Source organism: Bombina bombina, chromosome 4 (assembly GCF_027579735.1).
Source record: "Bombina bombina isolate aBomBom1 chromosome 4, aBomBom1.pri, whole genome shotgun sequence".
NCBI classification, from domain to species: Eukaryota; Metazoa; Chordata; class Amphibia; order Anura; family Bombinatoridae; genus Bombina; species Bombina bombina.
Genome location: NC_069502.1, coordinates 870,349,314 through 870,369,355, shown reverse-complemented (window position 1 = coordinate 870,369,355; position 20,042 = coordinate 870,349,314). Strand labels below are relative to the sequence as shown.

Below are 20,042 nucleotides of genomic sequence, written 5' to 3'. Positions count from 1 at the left end.
AGCTCCTCCCCTCTACGTCACACCCAGTCATTCGACCGAGAAACCAACGAGAAAGGAGAAGCCAAAGGGTGCAGTGGTGACTGGAGTATAATTTAAAAATTTAGACCTGCCATAAAAACAGGGCGGGCCGTGGACTGACCACACTACAGGAGAAAGGAATTTATCAGGTAAGCATAAATTTTGTTTTCTCCTGTTAAGTGTGGTCAGTCCACGGGTCATCATTACTTCTGGGATACCAATACCAAAGCTAAAGTACACGGATGACGGGAGGGACAGGCAGGCTCTTTATACGGAAGGAACCACTGCCTGAAGAACCTTTCTCCCAAAAACAGCCTCAGAAGAAGCAAAAGTGTCAAATTTGTAAAATTTGGAAAAAGTATGAAGAGAAGACCAAGTTGCAGCCTTGCAAATCTGTTCAAACAGAAGCCTCATTCTTAAAGGCCCAAGTGGAAGCCACAGCTCTAGTAGAATGAGCTGTAATTCTTTCAGGAGGCTGCTGTCCAGCAGTCTCATAGGCTAAACGTATTATGCTACGAAGCCAAAAAGAGAGAGAGGTAGCCGAAGCTTTTTGACCTCTCCTCTGACCAGAATAAACGACAAACAGGGAAGACGTTTGTCGAAAATCCTTAGTTGCCTGCAGATAAAAATTTCAGGGGCACGGACTACATCTAGATTGTGTAGAAGACGTTCCTACTTCGAAGAAGGATTAGGACACAGAGATGGAACAACAATCTCTTGATTGATATTCCTGTTAGTGACCACCTTAGGTAAGAACCCAGGTTTAGTACGCAGAACTACCTTGTCTGAATGAAAAATCAGATAAGGAGAATCACAATGTAAGGCAGATAACTCAGAGACTCTTCGAGCCGAGGAAATAGCCATTAAAAACAGAACTTTCCAAGATAACAGCTTGATATCAATGGAATGAAGGGGTTCAAACGGAACACCCTGTAAAACATTAAGAACTAAGTTCAAGCTCCATGGTGGAGCAACAGTTTTAAATACAGGCTTGATCCTAGTTAAAGCCTGACAAAAAGCTTGAACGTCCGGAACCTCTGACAGACGTTTGTTGTAAAAGAATGGACAGAGCTGAAATCTGTCCCTTTAAGGATACTAGCGGATAAACCCTTTTCTAAACCTTCTTGTAGAAAAGACAATATCCTAGGAATCCTAACCTTACTCCATGAGTAACTCTTGGATTCGCACCAATATAAGTATTTACGCCATATTTTATGGTAAATCTTTCTGGTAACAGGCTTCCTAGCCTGTATTAAGGTATCAATTACTGACTCAGAAAAACCACGTTTGATAAAATCAAGCGTTCAATTTCCAAGCAGTCAGCTTCAGAGAAATTAGATTTTGATGTTTGAAGGGACCCTGGATCAGAAGGTCCTGTCTCAGAGGCAGAGACCAAGGTGGACAGGATGACATGTCCACTAGATCTGCATACCAAGTCCTGCGTGGCCACGCAGGCGCTATTAGAATCACCGATGCTCTCTCCTGTTTGATTCTGGCAATCAATCGAGGAAGCATCGGGAAGGGTGGAAACACATAAGCCATCCCGAAGGTCCAAGGTGCTGTCAAAGCATCTATCAGAACCGCTCCCGGATCCCTGGATCTGGACCCGTAACAAGGAAGCTTGGCGTTCTGTCGAGACGCCATGAGATCTATCTCTGGTTTGCCCCAACGTCGAGGTATTTGGGCAAAGACCTCCGGATGAAGTTCCCACTCCCCCGGATGAAAAGTCTGACGACTTAGGAAATCCGCCTCCCAGTTCTCCACTCCCGGGATGTGGATTGCTGACAGATGGCAAGAGTGAGACTCTGCCCAGCGAATTATCTTTGATACTTCCATAATTGCTAGGGAGCTTCTTGTCCCTCCTTGATGGTTGATGTAAGCTACAGTCGTGATGTTGTCCGACTGAAACCTGATGAACCCCCGAGTTGTTAACTGGGGCCAAGCCAGAAGGGCATTGAGAACTGCTCTCAATTCCAGAATGTTTATTGGCAGGAGACTCTCCTCCTGAGTCCATGGTCCCTGAGCTTTTCAGAGAATTCCAGACAGCGCCCCCAACCTAGTAGGCTGGCGTCTGTTGTTACAATTGTCCCAATCTGGCCTGCTGAATGGCATCCCCCTGGACAGATGTGGCCGAGAAAGCCACCATAGAAGAGAATTTCTGGTCTCTTGATCCAGATTCAGAGTAGGGGACATGTCTGAGTAATCCCATTCCACTGACTTAGCATGCACAATTGCAGCGGTCTGAGATGTAGGCGTGCAAAGGGTACTATGTCCATTGCCGCTACCATCAAGCCGATTACCTCCATGCATTGAGCCACTGACCGGGTGTTGAATGGAATGAAGGACACGGGCATGCATTTTGAAGTTTTGTTAACCTGTCCTCTGTCAGGTAGATCTTCATTTATACAGAATCTATAAGAGTCCCCAAGAAGGGAACTCTTGTGAGTGGAAGAGAGAACTCTTCTTTTCGTTCACCTTCCATCCATGCGACCTTAGAAATGCCAGTACTAACTCTGTATGAGACTTGGCAGTTTGAAAGCTTGAAGCTTGTATCAGAATGTCGTCTAGGTACGGAGCTACCGAAATTCCTCGCGGTCTTAGTACCGCCAGAAGAGCACTCAGAACCTTTGTGAAGATTCTTGGAGCGTAGCTAATCCGAATGGAAGAGCTACAAACTGTAATGCCTGTCTAGGAAGGCAAACCTTAGATACCGGAAATGATCCTTGTGAATCGGTATGTGAAGGTAAGCATCCTTTAAATCCACTGTGGTCATGTACTGACCCTTTTGGATCATGGGTAGAATTGTCCGAATAGTTTCCATTTTGAACGATGGAACTCTTAGGAATTTGTTTAGGATTTTTAAATCCAAGATTGGCCTGAAAGTTCCCTCTTTTTTGGGAACCACAAACAGATTTGAGTAAAACCCCTGTCCGTGTTTCCGACCGCGGAACCGGATGGATCACTCCCATTAGTAAAAGATCTTGTACACAGCGTAGAAACGCCTCCTTCTTTATTTGGTTTGTTGACAACCTTGACAGATGAAATCTCCCTTTTGGGGGAGAGGATTTGAAGTCCAGAAGATATCCCTGAGATATGATCTCTAACGCCCAGGGATCCTGGACATCTCTTGCCCAAGCCTGGGCGAAGAGAGAAAGTCTGCCCCCCACTAGATCCGTTCCCGGATCGGGGGCCCTCAACTCATGCTGTCTTAGGGGCAGCAGCAGGTTTCCTGGCCTGCTTGCCCTTGTTCCAGGACTGGTTAGGTCTCCAGCCTTGTCTGTAGCGAGCAACAGCTCCTTCCTGTTTTGGTGCAGAGGAAGTTGATGCTGCTCCTGCCTTGAAATTACGAAAGGAACGAAAATTAGGCTGTCTAGCCTTAGGTTTGGCTCTGTCTTGAGGCAGGGCATGGCCTTTACCTCCTGTAATGTCAGCGATAATTTCTTTCAACCCGGGCCCGAATAAGGTCTGCCCTTTGAAAGGTATGTTAAGTAACTTAGATTTAGAAGTAACGTCAGCTGACCAGGATTTTAGCCACAGTGCTCTGCGTGCCTGAATGGCGAATCCGGAATTCTTAGCCGTAAGTTTAGTTAAATGTACTACGGCATCCGAAATAAATGAATTAGCTAGCTTAAGTGTCTTAAGCCTGTTTGAAATCTCATCTATAGTTATTGAGTCAAGAGTCCTCTTCCAGGGACTCGGACCAAAAAGCGGCCGCGGCCGTGACAGACGCAATACATGCAAGGGGTTGCAATATAAAACCTTGTTGAACAAACATTTTCTTAAGGTAACCCTCTAATTTTTTATCCATTGGATCTGAAAAGGCACAGCTATCCTCCACCGGGATAGTGGTACGCTTAGCCAGAGTAGAAACCGCTCCCTCCACCTTAGGGACCGTCTGCCATAAGTCCCGTGTGGTGGCGTCTATTGGAAACATCTTTCTAAACACAGGAGGGGGGGAAAAGGGTACACCGGGCCTATCCCACTCCTTAGTAATTATCTCTGTAAGCCTCTTAGGTATAGGAAATACGTCAGTACTCGCCGGTACCGCCATAGTATCTATCCAGCCTACATAATTTCTCTGGGATTGCAACGGTGTGTTACAATCATTCAGAGCTGCTAATACCTCCCCTAACAGTACACGGAGGTTTTCGAGTTTAAACTTAAAATTAGAAATGTCTGAATCCATTCTATTGGGATCAGAACCGTCACCTGCCGATTGAAGCTCTCCGTCCTCATGTTCAGCATACTGTGACGCAGTATCAGACATGGCCCTATTATCAACAGCGCACTCTGTTCTCACCCCAGAGTGATCACGCTTACCTCTAAGTTCTGGTAATTTAGCCAAAACTTCAGTCATAACATTAGCCATATCCTGCAATGTGATCTGTAATGGCTGCCCTGATGTACTCGGCGCTACAATATCACGCACCTCCCGAGCGGGAGATGCAGGTACTGACACGTGAGGCGAGTTAGTCGGCATAACTCTCCCCACGTTGATTTGTGAATGATGTTCAATTTGTACAGATTGACTTTTATTTAAAGTAGCATCAATGCAATTAGTACATAAATTTCTATTGGGCTCACTTGGCTTTAGCACATATAGCACAGAGATATTCCTCTGAGTCAGACATGTTTAACACACTAGCAATTAAACTAGCAACTTGGAAATACTTTTCAAAGCAATTTACAAATAATATGAAAACGTACTGTGCCTTTAAGAAGCACAGAAAAAAAGGTTATGACAGTTGAGAAATAATAAACTTGAGAAACTATAACATCAAATTCTTTCCGGTAAAAACACAATTTTAGCAAAGGATTGCCCCCATTAGCAATGGATAACTAACCCTGAATAGCAGAAAAAAGGCACAGAAAATAAACGTTTTTTATCACAGTCAGCTACAATCTCACAGCTCTGCTGTGAGTGATTACCTCCCTCAAATTAACTTTTGAAGACCCCTGAGCTCTGTAGAGACGAACCGGATCATGCAGGGAAGACAAGAGACTTCTGACTGAATTTTCTGATGCGTAGCAAAAGAGCCAAAATAGGCCCCTCCCCCTCACACACAACAGTGAGGGAGATCAGTAAACTGTCTTAAATTAAATAAAACGACTGCCAAGTGGAAAAAAACAGTGCCCAAAACAATTTTTCACCCAGTACCTCAGAAAATTAAACGATTTAACCCTGCCAGCAAAAACGTTTAACATCAAATAAATGAAATGTCATTAGAAAGCCTATTGCTAGTTATTGCAAATTAGGCCAAAGTCTTATGCATACAGTATTATCCCAGTGAAGTGCCATTCCCCAGAATACTGAAGTGTAAATATACATACATGACAGCCTGATACCAGTTGCTACTACTGCATTTAAGGCTGAGCTTACATTATATCGGTATGGCAGAATTTTCTCAGTCAATTCCATTGTCAGAAAATAATATGCTGCTACATACCTCTTTGCAGGTTAACCTGCCCGCTGTCCCCTGATCTGAAGTTTACCTCACTCCTCAGAATGGCCGAGAACAGCAAAATGAATTTTAGCTACGCCGGCTAAAATCATCCAAAAACTCAGGTAGATTCTTCTTCAAATTCTACCTGAGAAGGAACAACACACTCCGGTGCTGTTTTAAAATAACAAACTTTTGATTGAAGATATAAAAACTAAGTATAATCACCACAGTCCTCTCACACCTCCTATCTATTAGTTGGGTGCAAGAGAATGACTGGGTGTGACGTAGAGGGGAGGAGCTATATAGCAGCTCTGCTGGGTGAATCCTCTTGCACTTCCTGTTGGGGAGGAGTTAATATCCCAGAAGTAATGATGACCCGTGGACTGACCACACTTAACAGGAGAAAAGACTGTTAGTGGGTGACTCTATTTTGAGGAATGTGTATTTAGGTGAAAGTAAAGGAAAAGCAAGGGAGTTTATATATTTTCCAGGAGATACTGCTCACAGAGCCAAGAACCATATTTTGAGAATTGTTAAGGCAGTAGGAAAGGAAAGTGAGTTAGATGTGATTGTTCATTTAGGGACAAATGATCTGGCTAATAATGATGTTGCTGCTGTTCAGAAAGAATGTTGTGACCGAGGCAATCATTTAGAGAATGTGGCATCAACTCTATCATTTTCTGCTATTTTACCTGTGTATGGCCAGGAATCAGGAAAGATAGAGCGGATAACAACATTTAATTCTTGGTTAGATAGGTGGTGCAGGGAACAAGGATTTGGTTTTATTGGCCATTATAGCTCTGTTTTGCAAGATACTAGGTTATTTAGGAGAAATGGCTTGCATTTGGATGTCAAAGGAACACAGTATCTGGGAGAGGAGTTCAAGTGTTTTATTAGAAATAATTTTAACTAATAAAGGGGGGTAGTATTAATATATCCACCTGCCCCCCACAGCATTCTAAAATCTGTTAGTCCAAGTACCAATTCTAGAAATTCTAGTAGAAAAATGATTCATGCCATGAGCACAAATGATCACAGCTTAGGAAATAAAATACCTGAACTCACTTCAATAATGACTAGGGACAAATTATATTTAGTAGCTATAACAGAAACATGGTACAATGATTTGCATGACTGGGACATAGTAATACCTGGATACAGGTTATTTAAAAAAGAACAGAGTAGGAAAGAAAGGTGGAGGAGTTGCTCTGTATGTAAATGAAAATATAAAGGTTACTGAAATTGTAGGAACAAATGATGAGGTGGAAAGTATTTGGGTGACTTTGGAAATTGGAGATAAAAATGTGTTTAGAATAGGGGTTGTATATAGGCCTCCATTGCAGAAGAAAAAACGGGACAATCTGTTATTGGAAGAAATAACCAAAATCACCATGAATGGTAAGGTTATAGTAATGGGGGACTTTAATTTGCCAGATATAGACTGGAAGATTACTTCTGCTAGATCAGCTAGAAGCAGGAATATTCTTGAATCTCTGCTAGAGGAATCACTTGAGCAATTAAGTTAAGGAACCAACTCGTAAGGAAGCTATATTAGATGTAATACTTACAAACAGTGATACAGTTTCAGATGTATCTGTAGGTGAGAACACCTAAATAACTATTTAAAAGGGAAAACTCTTATTACAGGGGTTCAAAAACAGTGGGAATTTGTGAAGGGTGCCATTTTAGATGCAACCTCACACTGTATTAGACATGTCTGTAAAAGTAAAAGAAAGCGGAAACCAATTTGGTTTTCCAAAGAAGTAGCACATGCTGTAAAGACAAAAAAAGATAGCTTATAAAAATTACAGACACACACAATCGTATGATAATATGAAAATATGGAGACTCCAACAAAAAATGACTAAGCAGTTAATTAAGAAGGTTAAAGCTCATGCAGAAGAGAAGATAGCACATTCAGTAAAACATAAAGACAAAACATTCTTTAGATATATCAGTGAAAGAAGAAAAAATAATTTAGGAATAGTAAAATTGAAAACAGTTGTTGGTAGAATAGAAGGAGATAAGCAAATTGCAGATTACTTCTGTTCTGCTTTCACAAAATATTGTGAAAATAGTATGTCTACATTAAGGGATGCTACGAAAAGTAGAAACGAGCGTAACGCTAATCTTTTTACAGAGGATGAGGTTATGTTAGCATTATCAAAACTAAATGATAAAAAGTCAGTGGGTCCTGATAATATTCATCCAAGGGTTTTAAAAGAAATTTGATCAGTGCCAACTGTCTCATTCACTGATCTGTTTAATCAGTCACTATTACCAGGAGCTGTTCCAGATGATTGGAGAATAGCAAACGTAGTACTGCATCAAATAAGGCCAGCAGAATGCTTGGATGTATTCAGAGAGGTATTTGCAGCAGAAATAGTAAGGTTCTTATGCCACTTTATAGATCATTAGTTACGTAGTACTGCATCAAATAAGGCCAGCAGAATGCTTGGATGTATTCAGAGAGGTATTTGCAGCAGAAATAGTAAGGTTCTTATGCCACTTTATAGATCATTAGTTAGGCCTCATCTTGAGTATTGTGTGCAGTTCTGGAGGCCATATTTTCAGAAAGATATTAGCAAACTTGAATCTGTGCAAAGGAGGGCTACCAAAATGGTACATGGTCAAAAAATAAAACTTACGTAGGCTCAATTACCTAAATATGTATATCTTAGAGGAGAGAAGGGAAAGAGGTGACATGATAGCAACGTTCAAGTATGTTAAAGGGTTTAGTAAAACTGAGGCTGTGGGTATTTCCCATAAAAAGGAAAATTTAAGAACAAGGGGTCATGATCTCAAGCTGAAGGGTAGTAGATTTAAGAGTAATTTGAGAAACACTTATTTACAGAAAGAGTGATTGATTTATGGAATAAACTTCATCAAAAGGTAATAATGACAAACACTGTGGGGGACTTTAAAAATGCCTGGGACAAGCAGAAGGCTATCCTTTGAACTAGATAAGTTTATACTTTTAGGTAATATCGGGCAGACTTGCTGGGCCTATGGCTGTTATCTGCCATCAATTTCTATGTTTCTATCTATTGTGAGGTCAAGAAATACATTAAAATCTCCTCCAATTAACAAGGAGCCTTTCTTTCATATAGGTGACAAGAGTTCACAAGCTTGTTACTGATGGGATATACAAATACCTAAAAAATACCCCTCCCACCTCACTCATACCTGTATGAGGGATGTAAAGGGAGTATTGCCTGATGACACCATGTTTTAACCTATGGGAACTCTACTCATAAGGCTCTCTATAAATTCTGTCGCAGGGATTCATCTGCTGCCTCCCTTTACAGATCGATATTCTACTCCTTTGGTCGCAGGGATTCATCTGCTGCCTCCCTTTACAGATCGACATTATACTCCTCTACCATTACCTCTGCTGATATGTGTCAGTACTGGTTTGGCTGTCTGCTATATGTGGATGAGTGTCTTATGGTAAGTATAATCCTTTTTTTCTTTAAGACACATTGCTTTACAGATTTGGGGGCTAGTTAAACAATGTTTATAATAATTTATAAAACACTTACCTTTAGGCCATGTTTTACCTCTGCATACATGGCGGTTCTATTTTGTGCGCAAATAAAATGAAGTCAAAGTGCCCCTTAGTGGGTTAAAAGGTTTTTTTTTACATTTGCTATTGAACACACAAAACTGTGGATAGATGGGGCACATGTTGAGCAAAAAGAGGCTGCTTCTTGGGTGGTAACTAGCCATAGAACAAACTATTATGCTATTGTTCGTTCCGAGGTTGAGCGCTTCTCTCTTTTTATTTAAATTTATTCACACCAGTCCTAGTCCACAACACACCTCGGAACATAAAAGAGCTAAGACAATGAAAATTAAGTAGCACAGTAACATTTTCTACACCCAGCACCCCTAACCTACAGGGCACAGAAGGGGTTAAACTTGCTAGAATAAAACACCAAAATGCCTTAGATCCTTCAAATCAAATTCACAGCAGCTCCTAATAGGCTGGAATATATCCCACATGTTATGAAGCTATGGATTCTCATCAGCTAAGAAGGAAAAGTGAAATGTAAACATCTGTAGGCGTCCTTTAGGCTAAGGACATAACCATAACACAATACCATGTGCAAGAGTTTATCGGAGTGAAGCAGCTGGTGCTGTGTGCAGAGCAACTGATTGCAAACAAACTAATCGATAATGAGATTCGTTGACAACTATTTTCATAATTGATTAATTGTTGCAGCTTTAGATCTGATAATGAAAAAAAATCTGTCCCAGGGCTAAATATATTAGCAAATATAGATAAACAATAAGTGCCCATAACATAGCTATAAAGTGTCTAAATGTTAAAAAAATTATACTTACCAATAGACACTCATCTACAGCAAACAACTATTACACAGCCAAACCAGTACTAAAAGATATCAGCAGAGGTTATGGAATAGAAGTATATTGTAGATCCATAGAGGGAGGCAAAACACAAGTCCCTACAACCAATTATGGAAGGTCTATGATAAATTTCCCATGAGGTGAAAAAAAGAATCACAAACCATACCCCATATACATCCCTCTGGCAAGCACTGTACACTAAAGGGAAACTAAACCTCTATATAGGAAGATGTGTCCCAAAGAGGGAAAGGAATGGAAAGTCCGGAGACAAAAAACTTGGTTCAAAAGTTAAACATCTATATACACAAAAAAACTCTCTCTCTGAAGAATCAAATTCACATCTCCATTCTTTGAAAGTAAAAACTGAGGTATGTGTGAGGGGTTTTATAGAGATGAAAAAATAAACGTTCCAAAAGAGACGAATAAGCCTCGTTCCTTATAAAAAAAATTATCAATCTTTTATTAATGGGTAAAAGTAGCATCTCAAAAAGACGACCATGAGACAAGCAAATAGACCATCAGAATGTAAGAGCATAGTCTTACGCGTTTCTGCGGTACTTTGCCGTAATCATAGACCAGGGTTTTATAGAGCTTGTGAATCTTTGCCTCCTCCTAGTGGTAAAAAAAGAGTACTCCCAGGAGTAATGGACTGTATGAAAGAAAACACTATTCATGATCTTTGTATAGATCAGATCAAATTTTATCACTGAGAGCCTCTCAAGCCTTATTCTAACTCATCACTAAATGTTTTTCAGATCCTTTTTACTTGATACATCTTAGACTCTTTATCAAGTCTTTTACCCCATAGAAAATCCATTCTGACCACCGAAGTGCTGCTCATGTAGGCTTCTCTTGTGGAGCTCTCAATTTCATGTATGCTCAGGTTACACAGTAACAAATGTGCCAATTACTTGTTTTATTAAAATGCTAAAATAACTCATTTAAAACATGAAAATGGTCAAAAATAAAATATTAACTATTACATGACTGTTTATTACTGCAATTAGATGTTACATGTAATAGGGTTTTATTAATATAGTAAAACCAAAAGTATAAGGAACAGTTCATTGGTTATTGATAGTTAATGTAATGTTCAGATGTCTGTGAGGTTCCTCTCCAAATTATCAGCCACATTAATGGCTGCTGTTGGTCATTTTTATGTTTCAGTGGTGGTGTTATTCCTTGCCAATTTATAAGTCACAGTGATGGCCGCTGTAATTGGTAATTCATATGATATTCTGATGGCCATGGTGTTCCTTGCCAATTTATCAGTCACAGTGATGACCACTGTTGTTGGTCATTTTTGTGATGTTCCAATAGCTGTGATGTTGCTAGCCAATATATCCATCAAAATGATGTCCTGTCTCAGAAGTTGCACAGATGGGGTTTTATTTTGCGCTGGTACAGCAACATAGTCTTTTAAGGCATTACACATACGTTGCTTCCTGGTTACTTTCTTTCGTGGGTCTGCAGAATGATATTGTCCTGCCTCATGTTGCTGATAATGACAAAATTAAAATCTTAATGTAACTTATCCAGGTTCCTTTATATATAAACAATTTACTAGACCTAAAGAAGCAAGTATAACATTTGGACAAATTTAGCAAAATAAGGAATTCTGTATTCCCAAAAGTAATTAATGCAACTGTGGACTCTCCCCGTACAGAAGAAAAGAAAATTATCAGGTAAGCATAATTTAAGTTTTTGGGGACAGTTGGGGCGCATTTAGAAAATTAAACAGAGATCTGATCTCTGGTTAATTTTCGGAGCGCTAATTGCTACCACGTAGCAATAATCAGCCACGTGTAATGGCTAGTTATTTATTGCACACCCATAAAAAGGCGAATTTGGCTGTTTACAGGCGTGCGATAAATTAGCCCTCCACTTGTAATCAAGCCCTATGTTATTGTTTAGATATCTGTTTAATAAACTATTATTAAAGGGAAATAAACCCAAAATGTTATTTCATTATTCAGAGCATACAATTTTAAACAACTTTCTAATTTATTTCTATTATCACATTTTTCTTAATTCTCTTGGTATCTTTTGTTGAAAAGCAGGAGGTAATCTCGGGAGCGTGTACGTGTCTGTAGCACTATATGGCAGCAGTTTGGTAAAAATGTTAAACACCTACCTAGGTTCTCTTCAACAAAGTTTGATGATAACTTTGTAAAATCATATGCTCTGAATTACAAAATAAGTTTTTTGAGTTTCATATCTCTTTAATTAACAAAGCTTAATCAGTTCTTAATCACCTTAAAGGGATAGTAAACACCTTGATAGTTTTGTTAAAAATATTCAGTTATATATAGTTAAACAACTTTGCAATATATTTTCATTATTTATTTTGCCTCCTTTAACCCCTTAATGACCACAGCACTTTTCCATTTTCTGACCGTTTGGGACCAAGGCTATTTTTACATTTCTACAGTGTTTGTGTTTAGCTGTAATTTTCCTCTTACTCATTTACTGTACCCACACATATTATATACCGTTTTTCTCGCCATTAAATGGACTTTCTAAAGATACCATTATTTTCATTATATCTTATAATTTACTATAAAAAAAAATATAAAATATGAGGAAAAAATGGAAAAAACCCACACTTTTTCTAACTTTGACCCCCAAAATCTGTTACACATCTACAACCACTAAAAAACACCCATGCTAAATAGTTTCTAAATTTTGTCCTGAGTTTATAAATACCCAATGTTTACACGTTCTTTGCTTTTTTTGCAAGTTATAGGGCCATAAATACAAGTAGCACTTTGCTATTTACAAACCACTTTTTTTCAAACTTAGCGCTAGTTACATTGGAACACTGATATCTTTCAGGAATCCCTGAATATCCCTTGACATGTATATATTTTTTTTTAGAAGACATCCCAAAGTATTGATCTAGGCCCATTTTGGTATATTTCATGCCACCATTTCACCACCAAATGCGATCAAATAAAAAAAATTGTTCACTTTTTCACACATTTTGTTACAAACTTAAGGTTTCTCACTGAATTTATTTACAAACAGCTCGTGCAATTATGGCACAAATGGCTGTAAATGCTTCTCTGGAATCCCCTTTTTTCATAAATAGCAGACATATATGGATTTGGTGTTGCTTTTTGGTAATTAGAAGGCCGCTAAATGCCACTGCGCACCACACGTGTATTATGCCCAGCAATGAAGGGGTTAATTAGGGAGCATGTAGGGAGCTTGTAGGGTTAATTTTAGCTTTATTGTAGTGTAGTAGACAACCCTAAGTATTGATCTAGGCCCATTTTGGTATATTTCATGCCACCATTTCAACGCCAAATGCGATTAAATAAAAAAAAAAGTAAAATTTTTCACAATTTTAGGTTTCTCACTGAAATCATTTACAAACCGCTTGTGCAATTATGGCACAAATGGTTGTAAATGCTTCTCTGGGATCCCCTTTGTTGAGAAATAGCAGACATACATGGCTTTGGCGTTGCTTTTTGGTAATTAGAAGGCCGCTAAATGCCGCTGCGCATCACACATGTATTATGGCTAGCAGTGAAGGGGTTAATTAGGTAGCATGTAGGGAGCTTGCAGGGTTAATTTTAGCTTTAGTGTAGAGATCAGCCTCCCACCTGACACATTACACCCCCTGATCCCTCCCAAACAGCTCTCTTCCCTCCCCCACCCCACAATTGTCCCCGCCATGTTAAGTACTGGCAGAAAGTCTGCCAGTACTAAAAAAAAAAGCTATCCTTGATAAAAAATAAATAAAAAAAAAGGTATATTTACATATGCTGCTCTGGAGGATCCCCCCTTAGCCCCCAACCTCCCTGATACCCCCCAAACAGCTCTTTACCCATCCCCCTCTAACTTATTAGTAGCCATCTTTGGTACTGGCAGCTGTCTGCCAGTACCCAGTTTATAGTAAAACATGTTTTTATTCTTTTTTTAAATAATTTTCTGTAGTGTAGCTTGCCCCCCCCAAAAGACCAACCCACCACCCCCTCCCAGATCTCTTAGATCGACATATATTTACATATATTTGGCCCTCACTGCCACTTTTCTCCCATAATTTTTCTGTAGTGTAGCGGTTCCCACCCGCTCCCTACCCCCGCGCGCGCCCCCTCGTGCACGCGCGCGCACCCGGCGTTCCCGCCCACGATCCCGCCCCCCCTCTACATCATACGGCCCATCGATGGCCGCCCACCCCGCCTCCCAGACTGGCTCCCACCCACCAACGAAACCGGCCATCGATGGCCGGTACAGAGAGGGCCACAGAGTGGCTCTCTCTGCATCGGATGGCCAAGGGGGGTTATTGCAGGATGCCTTGATGTTGAGGCATCACTGCAATAACCGGAAAGCAGCTGGAAGCGAGCAGGATCGCTTCCAGCTGCTTTCTAGACCGAGGACGTACGCCATACGTCCTCAGGCGTTAAGTGTATTTTTTTTGAGGACGTATGGCGTACGTCCTTGGTCGTTAAGGGGTTAATGTAATTCAGCTCTGAAAATGTTGGATTTTCTCATTTTTAGAACTGGAAATGCACATGCTGACGTATCAAAAACTAACATTGCTTTGGTTAGCCTTGTCTTCTGCAGACTAAAGCCCAAATTGGCTCTTACAAATAAGAGAAATGGTGGGAGGAGTTTGGCTATTGAAAAACATTTGCAGCAAATTAGAGGTTAATTTGTTTTAAAGCTATTTAGAATGAGCTGATATGTTATATAGCAAGACAATAGAAATGTCTTATAGGTGTTTTTTTTTATAACTGCACATGTTTAATTTCCCTTTAAAGGGACAGTCTACACCAGATTTTATTTTATTGTTTAAAAAGATAATCACTTTATTACCCATTCCCTAGTTTTGCATAACCAAAACGATTATATTAATATACTTTTTACCTCTGTGATAACCTTGTATTTAAGCCTCTGCTGACTGCCCCCTTATTTTAGTTCTTTTGTCAGACATGGATTTTAGCCAATCGGTGCTGACTCCTAGGCAACTCCATGTGCATGAGTTATCTATATGGCACACATGAAATATCGCCCTCTAGCTGTAAAAACTGTCAAAATGCCCTGAGCTAAGGGGCGGCCTTCAGGGGCTTAGAAATTAGCATATGAGCCTACCTAAGTTTAGCTTTCAGCTAAGAGTACCAAGAGATCAGAGCAAATTTGATGATAAAAGTAAATTGGAAAGTTGTTTAAAATTGCATGCCCTATCTGAATCATGATAGTTAGACCTCGTCTCCTGGGCACGGGCCCTATACCCAGAGACAGGTAGATTAATTATGAGATTAAATAGGTCCTAGTGATGGAACATTCTGTGCCTGGAACCTGTAACATAACAATTCTCACCCCAAAGTAGTACTGTATAGTTTAAGTATGTCAGTAATACATTTGTAGTTAAGATAGATTCACCTGGGTAAGGGTACATGCATAAAAGTTAGACCGGCCATCTAAACTATATGAAGTAAGTGGGAGCCTCAACATTAAAATTTAAGTATTAGACATGTCTAAAGACAGAGTCCATCTTAGTAAACAGGGGAACTGCTGTAAAAATAAAGCCACATGCAACCAGAGTATAATAAGTAAATAATACAGACAACTAATTTAAGCCATAGAGAGCTGTGAAAAAAACAAGACAGTCATTTACATCTAGCCTGCATATAGAAAATAACCCAGCATTTTCCTTTAGTGAGTATTTCCACTGTTAGTAAGATGCTATAAGTGAGGGGTTAATCCGCACTCATAAGCCCAAAGAGGACTAGAAAAGTTTTGGGAAATACATAAGTAACATACTACTTTTCATCTAATGACCTGAAATTAATGCTATGATCTACGGTATAACTTATTGTCATATAGAACTCTCAGGCAACACAAATCTATAATACTTAATAAGGCACACAAAATAGTGTAGCTGTGCAAAAGAAAAAGTAAGTCCCTATGCATAGGAAAAAGATAAACAACAAAAACTTTCAAACGCAAAAGGAAGAACATATTCAATGTTGGCTACCCTGATCTGTAACTTCTATCAGGGCCAAACTCAAAGACGGGGGCAGTTGCGCATAGGAAACAGCAAGATGGTGTGTGTCAATGTCCAGGATATTGTGCAACACCTTGGGACACAGAACCCACTAATGTCAAGTTTATCCTGCTTCATAGTAGGTCAGGTTTATAACAAAGCTAGTCTTTTCCAACGCGTACAGCTTGAGACGCCATAAAATAAAAGCTAAAGTGTTCTAAAGACTGTGCTGTAGCTTGCAGAGGAGCCAATGCAAATGAATGTTCAAACACTGTCCGGCAGTTATCAAGAAAGTTGTATATCTCTTCCATAATGCGATCCGGAGTCTCCATACTTATGTAGTATAGTAGTTAGTTTAAGGATAGGGCAACATGTTTTGGTCAATCTTGGTCCTCACTCCAAACTCTGCAGAGGCCGCAAGATGGCTGCTCCCGGAATGTGTTCGCAGTCACAAATACCTTAAGGGCGTGAGGTCTCAGCAAATATGTAGCCTTCTAAAAAATTAGTTGTGTAGGACCACTAGACTCTCTGGTCCACAAAAATGTTAAGTTTTCTGAGCTGGAGCGGTCGCTAATTTTGTAAATAGTTATATTATAGTCAGAGCTGTGAAGATGTACGATTGCTCAGCTTCAGAGTTGGCTCCTCCCCCCGTGGGAGGGATATTTAAGCCTTTGGCTGGGGTGTCTTTGCCTCCTCCTGGTGACCAGGTGTTTATTTCCCAACAGTAAGTAATAAAGTTGTGGACTCTCCCTGCCAGGAAGGAAAGGAATTTATCTGGTAAGCATAAATTATGTTTGTACGATATAACTAAATTATGAACGGAAAATGTTGTTTTGTTTCCCTTTATCCGGCTGAGTAAAAGACAATGACATATAGCAAGTGGCAGACCTCGTATGAATGTCAAATGCATTTTGTCCTTTTGGGTTGGCTGGACTATAATGGGTGTAGGTCTTGTTTATAAAATAAACTAAGCCCTTTATGGCTTCTTGTACTAGAACAGTTTGTAGCTCAGCTCCACTGTCAGGTGCAGGCCAAAAAGGGTGCTGTAATCCCTTAGATGTGTAACAGATTTTGGGGGTCAAAGTTAGAAAAGTGTGTTTTTTTTCCATTTTTTCCTCATATTTTATATTTTTTTTTATAGTAAATTATAAGATATAATGAAAATAATGGTATCTTTAGAAAGTCCATTTAATGGCGAGAAAAACGGTATATAATATGTGTGGGTACAGTAAATGAGTAAGAGGAAAATTACAGCTAAACACAAACACTGTAGAAATGTAAAAATAGCCTTGGTCCCAAACGGTCAGAAAATGGAAAAGTGCTGTGGTCATTAAGGGGTTAAAGGAGGCAAAATAAATAATGAAAATATATTGCAAAGTTGTTTAACTATATATAACTGAATATTTTTAACAAAACTATCAAGGTGTTTACTATCCCTTTAAGGTGATTAAGAACTGATTAAGCTTTGTTAATTAAAGAGATATGAAACTCAAAAAACTTATTTTGTAATTCAGAGCATATGATTTTACAAAGTTATCATCAAACTTTGTTGAAGAGAACCTAGGTAGGTGTTTAACATTTTTACCAAACTGCTGCCATATAGTGCTACAGACACGTACACGCTCCCGAGATTACCTCCTGCTTTTCAACAAAAGATACCAAGAGAATTAAGAAAAATGTGATAATAGAAATAAATTAGAAAGTTGTTTAAAATTGTATGCTCTGAATAATGAAATAACATTTTGGGTTTATTTCCCTTTAATAATAGTTTATTAAACAGATATCTAAACAATAACATAGGGCTTGATTACAAGTGGAGGGCTAATTTATCGCACGCCTGTAAACAGCCAAATTCGCCTTTTTATGGGTGTGCAATAAATAACTAGCCATTACACGTGGCTGATTATTGCTACGTGGTAGCAATTAGCGCTCCGAAAATTAACCAGAGATCAGATCTCTGTTTAATTTTCTAAATGCGCCCCAACTGTCCCCAAAAACTTAAATTATGCTTACCTGATAATTTTCTTTTCTTCTGTACGGGGAGAGTCCACAGTTGCATTAATTACTTTTGGGAATACAGAACCTGGCCACCATGAGGAGGCAAAGACACCCCAGCCAAAGGCTTAAATAGCTCCCCCCACTTCCCTCATCCCCCAGTCATTCTGCCAGGGGGACAAGGAACAGTAGGAGAAATATCAAGGTAAAAAAAGGTGCCAGAAGAACGAATAAAAAAGAATTTAAGGCCGTCCATAGAAAAAAACGGGCGGTGAGCTGTGTCTCCCCGTACAGAAGAAAATAAAATTATCAGGTAAGCATAATTTATTTTTTTCTTCTTAAAACGGGGAGAGTCCACAGCAGCATTCATTACTTTTGGGAAATCAATACCCAAGCTTATAGAGGACACTGAATGCAAACGGGCGGGAACAAAAAGGCGTCCCATTCTGATGGCACCACAGCCTGACACAACCCGGATTTCCGAGAAAAAAATACTTCCACAGAAGCAGGAAGAACAAAAATATGGAAAGAGGACAAGGTAACTGCCCATCAGTTAGAACCATAAGGATCCCAGTTAGAGATCACTCTAAATTCTGGACTCCACTGAGCACAAAAGCCTCTGAGGAGACAAAAGTCCTGCTCTCTAGAAGCACACAAATAAAAACCTCTCCTTGAACAATGGCAAGGGAAACAACAAACAAACTCCCACACCACATTCTCCCTAACTGAAAGGGAAGAATCAGATAAGAAGGTCCGAAAGAACCTACAGAAACAATCCCCAAAGATTCAAGGACAAAACAAAGAGAAGCCGCTAGCAAAACTCAAAAAAGAGCGGCTACCAGGCTGCAAGAGGACAAAGTCCCGTAGAAAATATTCTACCGACGGAGGAGAGCAAAGGAAGGAAAAATTCCAGATCAGCTCCTACATGGATTCAAAAGTCTTAACCGGAACCGAAGTCCCAGAAGGACAAAAAGGTAGAAGAAGACTACCTTACCATAAACAGCTAACTAGCACAGAGAAACTGAACACCCGTAGGTCAGAAGAAAAAAAAAGAAAAAAACCCGGGAGTAGAACAGGAACGGAATAGTAACATCCGTTTACGCCACAAACGAAAGCCACAGGCTTCCTTTGGCTAGGCAGTCAGACTAAACGTCAAACCATAGCAACTCGCCAACCGAATAGCTAGCAAACTTGCCCCAGGACATTACTGGAAAGGAACAAGAGAACAAACTCAGAAAGCAGGGCAGACCAACTTCCCCCCTACTAAAAAACAGGGTAAGGGAGGACAACACCCTGACGAATAAGGAAGAACCAACTACCCGTTAAGGGAAGGTTCCCGAACAAACTGCAAGGCCTCCCAACCTAAGAAAGGATTCTTTGGAAGACCAGATACATGGTCAATGCCCAAACAGAGCAGTCAGAATTCCTGACCCTTACTCTGATCGAACAGTCCTATCACAGAAGCAACTGTCAATGTCCCAAAGGACAAGAGAGATTAAAAAATCCCAGCCTCGACAAGGCCCAGAGATCAAATAATCACCAACCACGAGTTCCTAAGGAAAAGAAGCAGGAAGGAGGCACCGGCACCCAGAGAGACTAACTCGGGATCCAGGATACCCATCCACATTACCCCTCAGAAACCCGAAGGGAGGGTACACTGCAGACAAGAGAAATCTTCGACCCACTGAACTCCTAGAGTCAGATGAGGAAAACTACCTCAGGTAGGAGCCAACTGGATAGGCGCAGTAGACCAGATTCTTCCAAATAGAAGGAAAAAACAAAGAAACCCAGGAATATTCCAGTAAAGAAATTCCCAGGAAAATCTTCCTCCATCTCTCCAGAAGAGAGAAAAAGAACCACGCCAGTACGAGCAAGGAGATTTCCCCAGGACCGGGAAAACAAGCCTGCTACTGAACACTGCACAGATCCAAGACTATTAAAATCTTGAAAACAGAGCAACCAAAATGCCAAGTTAAAGACAAGGACTAGGTTAAAAAACTGGACCCCCAAAACCAGGGGCCAGATCACGACCAAAAACCTTGCGGAACAACCACAAAGTTATCTGGAAATGAAATCTGCACTAAAGTTGATGCATTCCATACCCCATGGGGTCTTGAACTCTGATCTCTCGCGATGTATCCCAGTGGCTGTCCACTCAGCCCTAAAAGGCCTCTAAGATAACACCCACAAAGTCCAAAGACAAAGGAAGGACCCAAAAG

At 40.1% G+C, this 20,042-nt stretch overlaps 1 long non-coding RNA gene across 1 annotated transcript in view; it reads right to left on the bottom strand.

Moving 5' to 3' along the window:
- Window positions 1–10,942: 10,942 nt before the first annotated feature.
- Window positions 10,943–20,042, bottom strand: part of LOC128657370 (uncharacterized) — a 44,125-nt gene continuing 35,025 nt past the window's right edge. The window contains exon 3 of the long non-coding RNA XR_008402105.1: window positions 10,943–11,331. This is a non-coding gene — a long non-coding RNA (uncharacterized LOC128657370). The remainder of the gene's footprint in view (window positions 11,332–20,042) is intronic.